Consider the following 12,411-nt stretch of genomic DNA (forward strand, 5'->3'; position numbering starts at 1 on the left):
GCCAGATTCTCTGTGATTCTCATGACCTTTTTTTTATGCTTGTCATCTCATGGCTGCAAAATGGCTGCTGTTGCTCTTGCCTTTTGATTCAAGATTGAAAGACATATGAAAAAGGAAGGAGGTTCCAGCCGACCTCATCTCATGTTTCATAGGCTAGACCTGTGTCATATGGCCATTTCTAGGTGTAAGAGAGGCTGGAAAAATGAGAATTCTAGCCTTTTCAACTTCCAGACCAGTGGTTCATAATCAGGGGTGATTTTGCACGGTAGGGGTGATTTTGCACGGTAGGGGAATTTCTGCCTATGTCTGGACACATTTTTGGCTATAACAACAGGCGAGGGTTGCTGCTAGTATCATCTAGTGGGTGGAGAAACATACTACAATGCATAGGACAACCCCTATGACAAAGAATTAACTTTTCAAGATGTAGGTCATGCCAAGGTTTAGAAAACATGCTAGAATAGAGACAAGCAAGAGGCAACGGACTTAGGGATGGTTTGAGGTACTCCAATATGCAGTTTTTTATGTGGCTTACCAGGGCTTTTATTGTCTAACCTTGACTTCTCCATGCTCTTATTTAATTATAGTCCTCCCTGAGCAAGGCCTCACTTCAACTATTCTAAACCACCTGCCTAGCTTTTTCTCACCTCTTTTGCACAGTTATTTCCTTATCCAGGAACTCTTCCATTCAGTCTTGGACTGGCTAACTCCTTCCCAGTCTTTAAAGTTCTCTCAGTCATCTTCTCCCCTTACTCCCTACTCTGGCTTAGGTGCCCATCCACCTAAGAATCATCCATGTGTTCTCCCTACACATGTTTGGTTTCCTCTATCTCAGCGCTTGGATTGGAGCAGTAAACACTTCTTGTTCTAACTACTTGAAAGCAACCCCTTGGTATCATAATATAACAATTTAAAATGAGGATAATCTCATTAATAATAATAACCTCATTAATAACTTCTAGGAAGGTTGTTAGAAAGATTAAGCTGAATGATTGCTCTTTTTAATTTAATGTTTTGAATTGATAATACATTCTCCAGCCTCACTCTTCCATTCTTTTTAGATTTTTCTTTAAAAATCACCTTCTCAGTGAGATTCCTTTTGGTCACTTTGTCTATCTCCTTCCCTCCAGCACACATTTAACATATCATATCTTCCTTCCTATTTTTTCTGTTTTCTCCTTATCACCACCTAACATACCACCTATTTTATTTATTTATCTTGTTTATCATCCATCTCCTTACTAGCTTACTAGAATGTAAACTCCCAAGAGCACAGAGATTTGTTTTTCATTTATTTACTGCCATATCCTCAGCATCTAGAATAGTGCCTGGCACCTATTAGATGCTCAACAAGTTAGTGAATGAATATTGCTCAGTGATCAAACAATACAAAATGACATGTAGTAAGAGGTCTTACTCCAGAGCTGTCTCCTACTTGTAGTCCCCAAATTTGATCCATACCAGGCTTCTCTGCATCTTTCCAGAGTTCTTTGTGCAGATATAAGAAAATATAAGCATACAGTCTCACCTTCCCCACTGTTATACACAGGTTTGTACTTCACTTTTTTCACTGAAAAATGTATTTTGAAAATATTGTATTTAATATCAATGTATAGAGAGCTTCCTCATTCTTTTAGACAACTACACACTGTTCCATTGTACAGATGAATCATAGTTTAACCAGTCATGGCCAGTGAGAATGGTTCAAATCTTTTCAAACAGGACAACAAGCCTGCAATAAATAACTGTGGCATACATATGTGTTCAAGTGCATTTGTAGAATAAATTCTCAAAAGTAGAATTGCTGGATCAAGTGTACAATAATTATTATTTATGATAAGTATTACCAAATTGTCATTTAAAGAGTTTCACAAATTTACTGCTTATAAGATGTATGAGAAAACCCTGTTACAGTATTTTCAAACTGTTGGATTTTTGACAGTCTGGTAGATAAAAAATAATATCTAAATGTTATTTAATTTTTGTTTCTCTAGGTCATAGGTCAGGAAACTTTTTCTTTAAAGAGCTAGATAGTAAATATTTTCAGCTTTGTAGGCCATACAGTTTCTATTCTAACTCTCAACTCTGTGTTGTAGCATGCAAGCAGACATAGACAAAACATAAATGAATGGGCATGGCTATGTGCCAATAACAAAACAGACAGCTGGCCAGATTGGGCTTGTGAGCCATGGTGTGCCAACCCGTGCTTTCAGCGAGCATCTTTTCATATGTTTAAGAGGCATTACTTTTCTGTGAACTATTAATATTGGGTTGGCAAAAAGGTTCTTTCAGGTTTTTCTGTAAAATGCAATGGAAAAACACGAACGAACTTTTTGGCCAGCCCGATTTTTTTTTTTTCTTTTTTTGGTCCATTTACTTTATTGGTGTCTTTTTTGCTCTTTCTAGGTGCTCTTTATATATTAGGTCTCTGTTACATATTTCAAATATTTTTCCCAATTTGTCATTTAACTTTGCTTACAGTAATTTTTTTCATTGAATAAGTTTTGGGAGATTATTTATTTTTTTACTTAACCAATATTCTTTGGATGTTTAACTGCCACTATAGCTGTGCAGACCATGTAGTATTTAACCAGAATTTGAATCACTTTTCCTATGAGATTGGCATGAGGGAGGTGGTCTCAGCAATGAGGGAGAGTAGACCAACATTACTCAATTAATAGTCACAAATTTGGAGATTTAAGAAAGTATTGTAATTTCTGTTTTCTATTATTATTATTCTATTTTTTATATGGGAATCTGGTGAAGGCTGAGAACCTTTATGTCTCTAGGCCAAAGGCACTGTTGACTCACAGTAAATTTTTGTGGAATAAAGTAATCATTTATTGACTTATAAAATAAAAAGAAAATCCAACAGTTGGAATATCCCCTTTCGGAGAGTTTGGTGAAAGTTGTACTTTCATACACAGCTGTTGGCAAGATAAAGTAATGTACCATTTTTGAACATTCATTTAGCAATTTGTATCAAGAGGTATAAAAATATATACCCTTTTGACATGAAGATTTCTATTCTGAGAATCCATTATAAAAGCAGTAAGTGAAACAAGCAAAAAAGGAAGTAGTGTTAAGCACAAAAATGTTCCTTCCATCATTTTTACTAAAAAAGAAATTTGCAACAACCTAAGTATCCAAAGGTAGGAAACTGTTTTTGTAGCCTATGGTGCATTCACTGGGTAGAATACTATGTAGCCATTGTTAAGTATGATTGACTGGGAGACTGTGGAGCAATACAGAAAGACATTTACATTATATGAAATGTGTATCCTTGGGGCGAAGAATGAATAGGTGGAGCACAGAGGATTTTTAGGGCAGTGAAAATACTGTGTATGATGGATACATGTTATTATACATTTTTTGAAACTGATAGAAGGTACACCACCAAGAGTGAACCCGAATATAAACTCTGGGCTTTGGGTTATTATATGTCTATTAGGTTCATGTGTCAAATATAATAATTGTACCAAATTATACCAAGTGTAACAAATGTACCGCTCTGATGGGAGATGTTGATAATGGCGGAAGCTATTGCATGTGTGGGGTTGGGAGGTATATGGGAAATCTCTGTACCTTCCACTTAATTTTGCTGTGAACCTAAAACTGCTCTAAAAAAATCATCTTAAAAATAAACAAAAAGTATATCCAGAGAGAAAAATATAAGTTGTATATAAACTGATTATAACCAAGTAAATATAAATTTATATAAGAGAAAGAAAGAACAGAAGAAAATTCACTTCACTGCACTTCATAGTGTGTAGTTATATTCAGGTTGTAAGATTATGGTGATTTGATAGTTTTTTTTCTATTCCCTACTCTTTTAATATTGTATTATTATACATAAATCATTTGTCACATATATATGCATATATCCATACTGGCATATATCTATTTATCCACATATAATAATTGAACTTTTAGAAATTGTGTATTCATGATTTAATTCAATAAATACTTAAGAGATAGGCACCGTGAGCAAAGCACTGGCTGGATGCTGTGGCAATCCAAAGTGAATCATATGGATTCTCTTCTCAAATTTCTCACTGTTGTATGGGGAATATAGTGGTTACATAACTGATTATAATACAACTATATAAAGTGTGCCTAGATTGGAGGAGCTAATTACACTCCTCCCTTCCATACTCAAGGAGCCAGAAAAGCATCAGAATACAGTATCAACTTGCCCAGTAAATAAGCCAGATCAGATAATGTGTCAGGGCCTTCTACCTAGCTGCCCTTGAGTCCTGGGCTATAGAACTGCAGGTCTTTCCCACTGCAGGTAAAGAAAAGTGAGTAGGGTGGATTAGGATGAGGTGGAATAATGAAAGGCCTCTTCTGGGGTGTCTTTTGCCTGGGGGCAAGAGAGGGGGAGCAGGAGAAGAGAGGGGAAGCTGAAAGAAGTGAAAGCAAAGGAGAACCAGCACCAGAAGGAAGGAGCACCAGAGCCAGCCTAGTGGGCACAGTGATTCTCCAATACTCCTTCCTGGGGAAGAAAAAATCAGAGCTGGAAAGAGAAGGAAGAAAGCTTTCTCCAGCATTTCAGAGAAGGCAAAAGTGTTAATGGGAGTCTTTGTTTTTCTATAGGGAGGGGCAGAATCCCATGAAGAGACATCTTCACAGTGCCTTAAGAATTCAGAGAAGAGTTTGTGCTGAATACTCCCTGATTCTACACAAGTCACACTGTTCTCTTTAAAGACTATTTTAAAAAATCTTTTCTTTTCCACTCAAGGGATTGCAAGCTGTAGGACCAACAAGAAAGTCCATGCAGGGAAAAGATTATGTTTGCACAGACCTCAGCTGAACTGGCCTGGACTGGTGTTACTGTTCTCTCCTACTGCGTCTGTTGGGCATGATCTGACTTCCAAGGGTGCAAATGAAATTAGCCCCAGGACCTCCCCATAGGCCCTCTTCCTGCCAATGAAAACAATGACCCTGCAGGAAGCAAGATATAGCAATACATTTATTTTTATTTATTGAGGGAAAACTACCATCAATAGCTGTCTCTATTCTGCTTCTTGGTCAATTAACAGCTATCTGGATCTCCTCAAGACAGGGTAGATCATTGCCTAAGAGGAAGTGACCTGGAACAGAGAGAGATAAAGCAGCCACAATAGAACTACAGTTTGATTTTTGTAAAAGAATGATGAAGAGAAACAACACAAATTATATCAGCTGTGAAAATCAGTCCTGAGTCACCTGCTCAGGATCCAGTGAGACTCAGTAAAATCTCCTTGCCCTCTCTGGTTGCTTTTACTGGGTTTCTCTGGGAATCTGTGTCTGAGACAATTGTAGGCAAAAAAAGATGTTTTCTGATCTGGGAAGTTAAGACAGGACAGGATAGACTAGTTACACTAGAGGGAGAATAGTGGTTTCCAACATTCAGTTCAGTAACCATCTTCAAGTTAACCTATGTTATAGGTGGGGTGAGGGCAGGTTGTGAAAGAGAGACATTAATTCACAGGGAAGGGAGGATGGGATGAGAAAAGAAAGGAAGGGAATAAGGGAGAGAAGGAAAGAGGGAGGAAAACAGATAGATGGATAGAGGAATGAGAGAGGGAGGGAGGGAAGGGAAGGGGGAAAGAGAGGGAGAGAAAGGAGAGAAGGAAGGAAGGAAGGAAGGGAGGGAGGGAGAGAGGGGAACAAAATAAAGAGTGAAAGTTATCAGTTATTGCCAGGATCTGGGATAATCCCTTTATGCTTGTCATCTGTAATATCTTTACCACAATTCAGCAGAGTTGGTAGTGTTATCGTTGTTTAAAAGAAGAGTCTGAGATGAGGCTTCAAATACAGGTCTGCCTGATGGTTTTCCACCCTGGTAAAAGCATGGATTTGTACATCTTTTCTAGAAAGCCTTTTCAGATTCCCATATTTGAACTTAGCTTTTCCACTCACCTTTGCATTTCCAGAAATCCTTCTTCATGTTTCTATAGTTGCACTCCCCTTTGGTACTGCAACGGATAAGGCCACCTTCCCTGCTGGGCTGTTAAGCTTCTCAAGGCAAAGAGCTCACTCAGTCCTCTCAGTGTTTGCTGAATATCTGTTTGCTCGATATTGGCTGGACAGAGTTCAGTTTCAGCTTCCTTCTCTCTCCCTTTCTTTCTTTTCTTCCCTCCCTCCCTCCTTTCTTTCTCTCTTTCTCTCTTTCTTTCTTTCTTTCCTTCTTCCTTCCTTCCTTCCTTTTTCTTTCTCTTTCTTTCTTTCTTTTTCTTTCTTCCTTCCTTCTTTCTTTCTTTTTCTTTCTTTCCTTCCTTCCTTCCTTCTTTCTTACTTTTTCTTTCTTCCTTCCTCCCTTTCTTCCTCCCTCCCTTTCTTTCATTCTTTCTTTCCTTCTTTCCTTCTTTCTTTCATTCTTTCTTTCCTTCTTTCTTCCTTCCTTCCCTCCTTCCTTCCTTCCTTTCTTTTTCTTTTCTGTCTTTCTTTCTTTCTCTTTCTTTCTCCCTTCCCTTCTCTTCCTCCCTCCCTTCTCTCTCTCTCCCTCCCTCCCTTCCTTTCTTTCTTTAAAGGAGATATAATTTGACATAGAACATTGTATAAGTTTAAGGTGAGAACATGTTGCTTTGATACATTTCTGTATTGCAGTATGATCACCATTGTAACATTAGCTAACACCTCTTTCACGTCATATAATTACTATCTTCTTTTTTGTGGTGAGAACAATTAAGATATAGTGTCTTAGCAACTTTGAAGTCTATAACACAATACTGTTGTCTATAATGACTATGCTGTGCATTAGGTCTCCAGGACTTATTTATCTACTAGTTGCTAACGTGTACCTTTAAACAACACATTCCCAGTTCTTCCACCCCACAGCCCCTGGTAACCAGTGTTCTGCTCTGTTTTTATGAGTTCAAATTTTTTAGATTCCACGTGTTACTGATATCATATATTATTTGCCTTTGTCTGACTTATTTCATTTTAGCATAATGCCCTTGAGGTCCATCCATGTTATAAATGGCAGGATCTCCTTCTCTTTTATGGCTGAATAATGCTGTAATATATATCACATTTTCTTTATCCATTCATCTGTTGATAGATACTTAGGTTGTTTCCATAATTTGGTTATTATGAATAATGCTGCCATAAACATGGGAATGCAGCTATCTCTTTAAGATGGTGATGTCATCTCCTGTTTCCTTGATCATCCCAATAGATGCAGAAAAAGCGTTTGACAAAATACAACTTTCTTTAATGATAAACCCTCAAACTGGGTATAAAAAGGAATATATCTCAGTATAATAAAGGCAATATATGACAAGCCCACAGCTAACAGCATACTAATTGGTGAAAGATGAAAGCTTTTTGATCATAAAGCCTCCACCATTTTACTAACCCCTTTACATTTTTGATGTCACAATTGGCCAGTTTTTATATTGTGTATTTTTTAACAGACTATAGTGGTTTCAGTTATTTTTAGTACCCTTTTCCTTTAACCTTTATACTGCAGTTAAGTGGTTAACACAGCTTCATAGTACAGAATTAGAGTTTTCTAAATCTGAAACTGTATATTTATTGTATATTTACCTTTACCAGTGTGTTGTATACTTTAATGTGTTTTCATGTCACTAATTAGCATATTTTCTCCTTCATATCTGAAGGATAATTTTGCCAGGTAAAGTATTCTTGGCTGGCAATTTTTCTTTCAACAATTTGAATAGGTCATTCCACTCTCTCCTGGCCTGTAGCGTTTCTGCTGATAAATCCTCTGATAGCCTAATGAGGGTTCCTTTGTAAGTTTATTATCTTTCTTCCTCTGGCTTTTTAAGGATTCTCTCTTCTTCCTTGATTTTTGACAATTTCATTATAATGTTCTTGGCGGTCTTTTGCACTGAGATAGTAGGATGATCTATTAGTTTCATAAACTTGGATGTCTAAGACTCTCCCTAGGTTTGTGAAGTTCTCAGCTAGCGTTTCTTTAAATAAACTTTCTGCCCCTCTCTTCTCCTCTGGAACTCCAGTTATGCTATATATTTGTGTGTTTGATTGAATCCCATAGATCATGTACACTTTCTTCCCTCTTTTTCATTTTTTTTTCTATGTTCACCTCTGATTGGGTTATTTCAAAATTACTGTCTTCCTGGTTGCTTATTTTATCTTCCATTTGATCTACCCTGCTGCAGATTCTCTCTGTTTCATTTTTCATTTTAATCATCAAATTCTTCAGCTCCAGAATTTCTGTTTGGTTCCTTTTTATGGTTTTTAACTTTTTGCTAAATCTCTCACTTTGTACATGTATTTTTTTCCTGATTTTATTGAATTGTCTTCTGTTTCTTGTAGCTCACTGTTTCCTCAAAACAGCTATTTTGAATTCTTTATCAGCTAGATTATAAGATTTTTTGCTTTTGAGTTCAGTTATTGAAGGATTATTATCTTTTGGTGATGATGTGTTTTCTTGATTCTCCCTCTTTCTTGTAGTTCAGACACCTCCTCAAATCTTTACTAGTTGCTTTCAGATAGGGTATACTGTTTGTTCATCCTGTTCTATCTGGGGTTCTCTCTGACCTTGTATTTATACACCTGCTCTGTACTTCTTGCTCCCTCTTGTGGCAGAATTCTTAAGCTTTTATGTCTTCTGTGGTTCTTACAACTCACCTGGCTGGCTGCTGGAAATCTCTCTTGTTTTCCAGAAGGTAGCACTACAGCTCAAGTTTGTGTTTTCTCTCTTGCCCACAGATACTGGTCTGTTTTTCTAATAGCACTGCATTCACCCTGCTCACTCCTGCTGCCAATCTCTGAGTGCAAACAAGGAGCCACCACAGAGTGAGGGGAGGTGTGGGTTTAGTACTTGGGGCATTGGGGGTAACCACCAGCTGGTGGGGATATCCTTGGCTGATGTTCTCCCAGGGGCTCTTGAGTGGACTTCCTGCTGAAGCATTGAGCACAGACAGCAGGAACCATGCCCCTTTAACGCCTTTTGATGTTCTTATTAGCCTTTTCTGATCTTCTCCCTTCCCCCAGTCATAGAGGTCCTGTTTCCAGTACTCCTAGTGTTGCTGGAGAAAAATGGGTTTCCCTTGCAGCATCCAGCATAGCTGGGGTAGCCGGGCACTCACACTGTACTCTCCTTTTCACCTGTGGACAGGTCACCACGGGATAGTTCAGTCTGTTATTGTGTCAACTTGTGGAGAGGGGCAAAGCTGAAAAAGTTCCTCTTTCCCTCTCTGCTGCATTCAAACTCATGTGTGTGTGTGTGTATGTGTGTGTGTGTGTGTGTGTTTTCCCTCCAGTGGTGTGCTCTAATCACCTCCAGGGGGCTGGAATTTTACAAATTCTCTCTCATCTGTGGGTATTTGCCCAAGTCAGCACTCTCCAGGTTTTCCCCAATCACGGCTGGGAGTTGTTGAGGCAGGTTTGCTCGCTCTGCTGATTCTGTAGCCCAAACCAGTGTTTGTCTGTCTATTACCAGATGAACAGGTAAGCAAGACTTCTCCCTGGTCCCTTGTCATATGATATTAGATCACACAATTCCCACGGAGGCACTGTGGTTTATGGCTAGATACCTCATTAGTTGTACAAAAAGTAAGGATGTCTTACACGACCATGATGTTAATGTCAGTCCCCTTTTACTGTGTTTCATTGTTTGTTGACTACTCTTATGTTGACTCTCCGTGTTTTCTTTTTCCTTCTTTAAACAGTTTTTATTTCACGTCGTCCCTTTTTGTATTCAATCATATGCATACATTTCTTCCCTTGCAGTAAACATTGGACTATTCGTGTTTTCTATTTTCTTCTCTATTCTTTTCTTTGTACCTATACTTTGTATCTATTTTACTCACATCACTGTCATTTCAGTGGAGGTTTCAGAGAGAAGGTGGGATCATAAACACATGTGTTCAGTATGCTGTGTTCAGACTGATAGAACCTTTTTTGGGTACAATTTGAAACGTATAAAACCTGAAAATGCCTAAGCCCTTTGATACAGCTGTTCTGTTTCTAGATTAACTAAACTGTAGAAATAATTCTGCAATGCATAAAGAGATATATACAAGGACAAAAAGATACTGACTTTAGCATTGATTGTAATAGTGAAAAATAGGAAACAATTTATATGCTATCAACAAGGAAAAGGTTAAACTTTGATGTCTATACTACAGAAAAATATGCAGCAGTCAGAAAGAATACTGTTGACATATGTTGAAACCTCTCTAAGAAATATTCTTAAATTTAAAAAGCAAATATAAATCATGTATGATTCCACTTGTATTCTTTAAAAACCCACAAAACAATATATACATTTTGATTCATACTTACAGGTGAATATAGATTATGGATCTAATTTACTGATGTCAATCTTGGGTCTGGTCAGATTGACCACGCCCTTTGACTCAAGGCCAGGCATGTCCCAGTGCTCTGACATGTAGAAGGTGAGAGCTCTTCATTCAGAGGCTCTCATTCTGTTGAACACATCATACAGGGATCATCACTGGGCCCACTAAGTATATTACATATCAGCAGAATGATTATTTTCTTCTCTCACCACAAAAAGGCTTAAATTACTCCCCCACAAATTAACCTGACGAGTGTTTGCAAAAATGCCCACACTGGCTTTCAATCTGTGATTGTATAAGTTATCTATTGCTGCACAGCAAATTACAGATCTTCCTCAACCTACCCATTGTAAATTTAAAATATCATGTCAAAAATGCATTTAAAAAAAATTTTATTTTGTATTGGACTATAGTTGATTTACAATGTTGTATCAGATTCAGGTGTACAGCAAAGTGATTCAGTTATATGTATACATATATCTATCCTTTTTCAAATTCTTTTCCCATTTAGGTTATTGTGGAATATTAACCAGAGTTCCCTGTGCTATACAGGAGGTCCTTGTTGGTTATCTATTTTAAATATAGTAATTTGTATATGTCATTCCCACACTTCCAATTTATCCCTCCCCTCTACCTTTCCCCTTTAGTAACCATAAGTTTTTTTCTAAGTCTGTGAGTCTGTTTCTGTTTTGTAAATAAGCTCATTTGTATCGTATTTTTTTGCTTCTACATATAAGCGATATCATATATTTGTCTTTTCTCTGTCTGACTTAACTTTACTTAGTATGATAATCTCCAAGTCCATCCATATTGCTGCAAGTGGCATTATTTCATTCTTTGTAATGATTGAGTAATATTCCATTGTGTGTGTGTGTGTATATATATATATATATATATATATATATCCATTCGTCGGTCAATGGACATGTAGGTTGCTTCCAAGTCTTGGCTATTATAAGCAGCACTGCAATGAACATTGGGGTGCATGTATCGTTTCGAACCATGGTTTTCTCCAGATATATGCCCAGGAGTGGGATTGCTGATTCATTGGTAGCTCTATTTTTAGTTTTTTAAGGAACTTCCATACTGTTCTCCATAGTAGCTGTACCAATTTACATTCCCACCAACAGTGTAGGAGGGTTCCCTTTTCTCCACACCCTTTCCAGCATTTATTGTTTGTAGACATTTTGATGATGGCCATTCTGACTGGTGTGAGGTGATATCTCAATGTAATTATATCTCTGATAATTAGTGATGTTGAGCATCTTTTCATGTGCCTCTTGGCCATCTGAAGGTCTTCTTTGGAGAAGTGTCTCATTTAGGTCTTCTACCCATTGTTTGATTGGGATTTTTCTTTTGATATTGACAAAAATGCATTTAATACACCTAACCTGTGGAACATCATAGCTTGGCCTAACCTACCTCAAATGTGTTCAGAACACTTACATTAATCTGCAGTTGGGCAAAATCATCTAACGCAAACCCTATTTTTTAATAAAGTCTTTAATATCTCATGTAATTTATTGACTACTGTACTGAAAGTGAAAAACTGAATGGTTGTCTACGTTCAGAATGGCTTAAGTGATCATGTGGCTGACTGGGAGTACAGCTCACTGCTGCTGCCCAGTATCAGAAAAGAGTATTGTACCGCATATTGATAGCACAGGGAAAGATCAAAATTTTAAATTAGAAGTATAATTTCTACTTGAGTGCATATTGCTTTCACTAAATTGTAAAGTTAAAAAATCATAAGTCTAGCCATTGCAATTCAGGGACCATCTGTACCTCAAAACAACACATATTAATTATCTCTCTGTTTCTGTAAGTCAGGAATCTGGGATTGGCATAGCTGGGTTCTCTGGTTCAAGGTGTCCCACAAGGCTGCTGCATGACCAGGGTTGTGGCCACCTCAATGCTCTACCAGGAGAGGATTCACTTCAAAATTTTAAATTCCAGTAAAATAATGTTATTTATTACAAAAGTAATGTCAGTGAGAATAGAATACTTAAAAATACAGCTAAGCAAAATAAAATATAAAATACACAAAACATATTCATACACTTCCAAGCTTTGAAGGCTGTTAGAGGCCACCCTTAGTTCCTCCCTATGCAGTCCTCTCTGTAGTACAGATCAT

The 12,411-nt window shown here is 37.5% G+C and overlaps 1 protein-coding gene across 4 annotated transcripts in view; it reads left to right on the forward strand.

Annotated features, from left to right (window-relative positions):
• EVA1A (eva-1 homolog A, regulator of programmed cell death) overlaps window positions 1–12,411 on the forward strand; it is a 99,649-nt gene that overhangs the window by 55,376 nt on the left and 31,862 nt on the right. The window lies entirely within an intron of this gene.

This window comes from Delphinapterus leucas, chromosome 13, assembly GCF_059928025.1.
Source record: "Delphinapterus leucas isolate spDelLeu-1000000601 "Yukka" chromosome 13, BTC_Dleu_Yukka2, whole genome shotgun sequence".
Taxonomy (NCBI): Eukaryota; Metazoa; Chordata; class Mammalia; order Artiodactyla; family Monodontidae; genus Delphinapterus; species Delphinapterus leucas.